This window comes from Solanum pennellii, chromosome 1 (genome assembly GCF_001406875.1).
Source record: "Solanum pennellii chromosome 1, SPENNV200".
NCBI classification, from domain to species: Eukaryota; Viridiplantae; Streptophyta; class Magnoliopsida; order Solanales; family Solanaceae; genus Solanum; species Solanum pennellii.
Genome location: NC_028637.1, coordinates 25,020,657 through 25,027,582, shown reverse-complemented (window position 1 = coordinate 25,027,582; position 6,926 = coordinate 25,020,657). Strand labels below are relative to the sequence as shown.

The window sequence follows — 6,926 nt, the reverse complement described above, 5'->3', positions numbered from 1 at the left end:
CCCTTTGATAAATGACATTTTTTGTGGTGAAAACAACAATAAGATAACTAATTTTGTCATCAACAATTAGGATATAAATTAATTTGGCAGTGCAAACCTTATCACTACATTAATATGCAAAGAAATTTAACAACAATGAAACGTTAATCTTATTGTAAGAATAAGGGATGTATCAAACTCAAAATCGCAAAATGTATATTAGACTATTCTCCCCAAGGAAAAGTGACTTTTCTGCATATGGCCAAACCAACTTGGGTTTTTTACTTGAAAGTCAAGGTTTGTACATCATCCACCACTCGTATCCTAACCAATGAAAATAAAATTGGAAAATGTTTTGGTCAACGTCTATCGACCAACTAATACTCTTATAGAATTATCTTTTTCATTGGAACATCACCAAACACTCTTCCTTACGACAATCGAAAATCAATAGAAAATTGTCTTTTGGTATGTGCTATATAAACCTCATCAAAATCATTGAATATAGACACAAACAAGGAATAGGAAAACTTAGTAACTTTGATAATTATTTTGAGGCGCGAAAATGGGCATTGGAAAACTTGTATTGTTTCTGCTATACGCATTTCTCTGTCAACTTGTTTTCTCCTCATATTTACCTCATTTATCCTAAATGATCAAGCCCTTGATCTTCTTCAATTCAACCACAGGTTTACTATAAATCTTGATGCTTCTTCTAGTGTTTATTATCCTAAAACATTTCAATAAAGTAGGATCATAGATTGTTGTTCATAGGATGGATCACAACAAACTTCAAGGCAAGTTTCATTCCAACAGTAGCCTCTTTAAACTCTCTAATATGAAAAGTCTTGACCTGCCTAATAATAATTTTTTCGGATCAGTCATTTCACCTAAATTTGGTGAGCTTTCTAGTTTGATGCATCTTGATTTGTCATATTCAAGTTTTACAGGTATAATCCCTATAGAAATATCTTGTCTTTCTAAATTACACATTCTTCTTATTAAGAGTGATACATATGACCTTAGATTCGGACCTCGAAGTTTTGAACCGCTCCTTAAGATCTTGACCCGATTAAGAGTGCTCGACCTTAGATATGTAAACATCTCTTCCTCTGTTCCTCTAAATTTCTCTTCTTATTTAACATATCTAGGACTTTTATACATGCAGATATACGGGATATTGCTGGAAGGAGTTCTCCACCTTTCCAACTTGAAATCTATTGATTTATCATCTAATCCCCAACTCACTGTTAGGTTTCCCACATCCAAATGGAATAGCAGTGCATCACTTATGGATTTAGTTCTCAGTGGTGTGAATGCTACTGGTAGGATACCTAAATCATATGGTCATTTTACTTCACTGCGTACATTGAGAATAGTTTCTTCTGATCTCCCAAGCTCTATTCCAAAACCTCTATGGAATCTTACCAACATAGAGGAATTGGACCTTGGTGATAACTATATTGAAGGACCAATTTCTTCTTATGCAAGTCGTATGCAAAACCTACAACTTCTCTTCTTGTCATTAAACCACTTGAATGGGGCTATACCATCATGGATATTCTCCTGCCTTCATTATCGCAGTTAGAGTTGAGTGATAACCATTTCAGTGGAAACATTTAGGACTTTAAGTCTAAAACATTAGATCAAGTTTCTCTAAAACAAAATCATCTTCAAGGTCCTATTCCAAAGTCACTCCTAAAAAACCGTGATATATATTCTCCTGCCCTTTCGCACAATAATCTCAGTGGACATATTGCTTCAACCATCTGCAATCTGAAGTAACTATTACTGCTAGACTTGGGCAGCAATAATTTGGGGGGAACAATCCACTATGTTTGGGTGAGATGAGTGGACTTTGGGTTGTGGATTTAAGCAACAATAGTCTTAGCGGGACAATTAATTCAACTTTTAGTATAGTAAACCTATTTATGGTCATTAAATTTGATGGAATAAGCTAGAGGGGAAAGTCCGACGATCTTTGATTAATTGCAAAGATTTGGAAGTTCTTGATTTAGGTAACAATGAGTTGAATGACACATTTCCTAAATGGTTGATAGCCCTACAGAATCTGAAGATTCTAAGAGTGAGATCAAATAAGTTTGTTGGCCCTGTAAAAGATTCATCGACTTACAAGTTTGCTCAAATTCAAATCATAGATCTCTCATCCAATGGATTTACTGGAGATTTACCAGTGAGCCTTATTGAGAATTTTGAAGCTATGAAAATAAATGGCGATCAAAGTGGAACCAGAGAGTATGTAGCAGATATGAATTATGTTTATTGCACCAATTCCTTTATAGTGACGACAAAGGTTCTGGATCTAGAACTACCTCGACTTTTACAACAAACATTATTATAGATCTCTCAAGGAATAGGTTTGAAGGTAATATCCAAGCATTAATGGAGATCTCATTGGGCTTCGCACGTTAAACTTATCTCACAATCGCTTAGAAGGTCACATACCAGCATCACTACACCAGTTATCTGTACTTGAGTCATTGGATCTCTCATCTAACAAAATCATCGGAGAAATCCCATAACAACTTGCATCCCTCATGTTAGCGGAAATGTGAAATTAAAGAACAAGGAAGAACAACAATATTTAACATGGTTCAGATCAAAATGATCCTACGTCCACGAAAGAACAACTACACTAATATTTAATTCACTCTACAAAGAATATAAGTGAAATACTACAAGAGAGAACACAAATGACTTAGAAGGTGAGAAGGAAAGTGAGAGGATGATTTTGAAAATGAATTAAGAGATACCTATTTATAGGAGTGAATTTATAATGTTGATGTCATCCATGACATCACTATGTGTCAAAAATGTCAAGGTTAAACATGTGAAACCATTTTATGGTTTACCTAAATTTCACCTACCAAGATACTATCTTGAGTTTTATTAATAATTATATTTCTACCAAATATTCATGTCAATTCATCTTCCATTGAGTTTGATCAAGAACCAAACCAACTCTTTCAATCTCCACCTTGGTTTGTGTTCCAAGATGTGTATAAACAACTCCGTCCAAAACTTCTAAGCTTGCTGGGCAATCCCATTGTAAGAAACAAGAAGAACCAAGCCTTTGTTAAACATACTAGCTCCACCAAGTAGTTATTCTCTTAGAGTTGGATAAATTGATGCATACTCCCACCAAGTCCTTGTAGCTTGCAAACTTGTCAAGTGGGACTATTTTGTTCAACATATATGCAGCGTTATCGTCTGTGATAACCTTCTCAACCTTGATAGCTTCCTCTTCTATGACATCTCCAATAAAATGAAATCTGATATCAATGTGTTTGATGCGCTCATGAAATCTTTTATTTTTAATCAAATGAATAATACTTTGACTATCACATCTTAGAATTGATTCTAGCTGAGTTGAACTCAACTCTGCCACCACACCTTTCAACCAAATTGCTTCATTCACTGCCTCCATTTCGGCCATATATTCTGCCTCTATTATAGACAAAGTGACAATCGACTGTAAAGTCGATTTCCAACTAACGGCACTGCCAACGAGAGTAAGATGTATCCAGATGTGGACCTCTTTAGATCAATATCCCCTGCAAAGTCAGAATCTACATAATCAAGAATTGAAATACCTTCACTTTTTTGGAAGGTTAGGACAACACCAGGAGCTCCTTTGAGATATCTCAATATCCACTTGACAACTTCCCAGTGCCTTTTTCCTAGATTTGCCATGTACCTGCTTACCACACTTACAAATTGAGCAATATATGGACGTATGCACACCATAGCATACATAATGCTACCAACTCCGCTCGCATAAGGAACCTTTGACATATTTTCCATCTAATCTATAGACTGAGGCATTTGTAGCTTTGAAAGCTTGAAATGAGAAGCTAACTGTGTACTTACAGGCTTGCTCATATGCATATTGAATCTCTCAATGACTTTTCGATATACCTCTTTTGAGAAAGATGTACAACACCATTTTCTCTTGAAATCTCCATTCCATTCTTTGCAACTCCCAAATCCTTCATGTCAAATTCCTTGCTCAACAGTTTCTTCAAAATATTTATCTCTATGATGTTGTTAGCAGCAATAAGCATATCATCAATATACAACAATAGATAAATCATAACTACCAGGCATCTTCTTGTGGTACACACAACTATCAAATACACTCCTCAAAAATCCATGTTTAGTCATGAATGCATCAAACCTCTTCTACCACTTTCTAGGGGATTGCTTCAAACCATACAAAGACCATTTGGCATACAAGGTCTTCTTATCCTTCAACTAGGAAACCTTCAGGCCGATCCACATAGATTCTATCTTCTAGATCACCATTTGAGAATGTAGTTTTGACATCAAGTTGTTGAAGCTTTAGATCAAATTGTGCAACCAATGCTAGTAGCACGCGAATTGAGCTATGTTTCACGACTGGAGAGAAGATCTCATTGTAGTCACTTCCCTCCTTTTGGCTGAAACTGTTTGCAACCAATCTCGCCTTGAGCCTAGAATCTTCCACTTCTGAACACCTTCTTTCTTTCTGTAGACCCATTTGCATCCAATTGTCGTCATCCCCTTTGGCCTTTTAACTAAGACCCATGTCTCATTTTTTTGAAGAGACTCTATCTTTTCCATCATGGCTAACTGCTATAGCGCAGCATATTTGCAAGAAGTTGCTTTAACATACGAAGAGTGCTCGAGATCCTTAATCTCTTCTTCTGCAGTTACGAATGCATGTGCAATTAGATTTTCTTGCTCTATAAGACGTTCCGATTTTTGTATCTGCCTTTCTCCCTTCCCTTCGCAATTGTGTATGGTATCTTGGCAGCAAGTTCTTCAGTATCTACATCTTTTGACTCATAAACTTCAGTATCCACCTGTTCGTTGTTCTCATTTTTTGATAACTCCAAAGTATATAGGATTCATCAAAGATAGCATCTCTACTAACTAAAAATTTAAGTAAAGACAAACACCACAGTTTATACTCTTTTACTCCGTCTACATACCCTACAAATATGGCTTTTTTAGCCCTTGGTTCAAGCTTTCCCTCATTAACATGATAATAAGTTGGACACCCAAATATTCACAAGTATGAATAGTTAGAGGGTTCACCTGACAGACCTCATTCGGAGTCTTAAAGTCAATTGTTGATGCTGGAAACAATTGACAATATAAGAAGCAGTATGAACTGCTTCAGCCCAAAATACTTTGGACATCTTGGCTTGAAGAGCATACAACGAGCCTTCTCAAGAAGAGTTTTGTTTAGTCTCTCAGAAACTCCATTCTGCTATGGTGCGTGTCTGACCGTCTTATGTCTTGCGATCCCATGAACCTTGAAGAAATCATTGAACTCTTCACTGCAAAACTCCAAGCCATTGTATGTGTGAATATACTTGATTTTTCTCTCCATTTGGTTTTCAACCAAAATCTTCCACTCTTTAAATGCTTGAAAAGCATCACCTTTTGTCTTCAGGTTACACACCCAAACCTTTCGTGAAAAATCATCAATGAAAGTGAGAAGATACCTCTTTCCTCCCATCGATGGAAGCTTAGAGGGACCCCATAAATCTGAATGGATGTAGTCTAGCAGCCCTCTCATCTTGTGCTTGTTAGTGCTGAAGATGATGTTTTTCTACTTCTTCCTCTTCAACTACAATGTATTTGAAACTACAGAATATCAAAGTAATTTTTTTCTGATATGGAAATTCAGACTGTACTATAACCATAGAGCATACTCGGATAGAACTTTGGCTCTGATACCAGTTGTTCGCGGAAACGTGAAATCAAAGAACAAAGAAGAACAACAATATTTAACGTGGTTCAGATCAAAATGATCCTACGTCTACCAAAGAACAACTACACTAATATTTAATTCACACTACAAAGAATACAAGTGAAATACTACAAGAGAGAGGACACAAATGCCTTAGAAGGTGAGAAGGAAAGTGAGAGGACGATTTGAAAATGAATTAAGAGCTACCTATTTATAGGAATGAATTCATCCTATTGATGTCATCCATGACATCACTATGTGTCAAATATGTCAAGGTTAAACATGTGAAATCATTTTATGGTTTACCTAAATTTCACCTACCAAGATACTATCTTGACTTTTATTTTGTACTAATTATCTTCCTTCCAAATATTCATGTTAATTCATCTTCCATTGAGTTTGATTCCACAATAACCAACCCAACTCTTTCACCTCACATTTCTTGTAGTCTTAAATCTATCTCACAATCATCTTGTTGGATGCATCTCCAGTGGAAAACAATTTGATACGTTTGAGAATAGTTCATACCAAGGGAATGATGGGTTACGTGGATCGCCACTGTCAAAAGATTGTGGTGGTGATGATGGGGTACCACAAGCAACAACTCCATTTGAAGAAGAAGGAGGAGGAGGAGGATGAGGAGATTCATCAATTATAAGTTGGCAGGCGGTTCTCATTGGTTACGGTTATGGACATGTTATTGGACTGTACATAATATACATAATATACATAATGTTTTGACGTAGATCGCCACTGTCAAAAGATTGTGATGGTGATGATGGAGTACCACAAGCAACAACTCCTCAATTATAAATTGGCAGGCGGTTCTCATGGGTTACGGTTGTGGACATGTTATTGGACTGTCCATAATATACATAATGTTGTCAACTAAATATCCAGCATGGTTTTCGAGGATGGATGTAGAATTGGAACACAAAATTCTTACGATAATGAAAAAGTATAAGAAAAGGCTTTAGTATGTAACCTCCGGATATTCAACTTAATTTATATCCCTAAATTTTCTTACGCCTTCATCCTTAAAGCTTTTAACTTTAATTTCTCATTTTTGAAATTTGCAGGTTTTATCTTTAATTCTTCATTGTTTGTGATGTTTCATGAGTGTTTCCTACATTTCATATGTTCCAATTTCTTCTCATAAATTTAGCATATTCAATTGCACCGAAAA

General features: G+C 35.9%; 1 pseudogene; it reads left to right on the top strand.

Annotated features, from left to right (window-relative positions):
* Positions 1-544: 544 nt before the first annotated feature.
* LOC107018858 lies at positions 545-6,717 on the top strand (annotated as a pseudogene).
* The last annotated feature ends 209 nt before the right edge of the window (positions 6,718-6,926 follow it).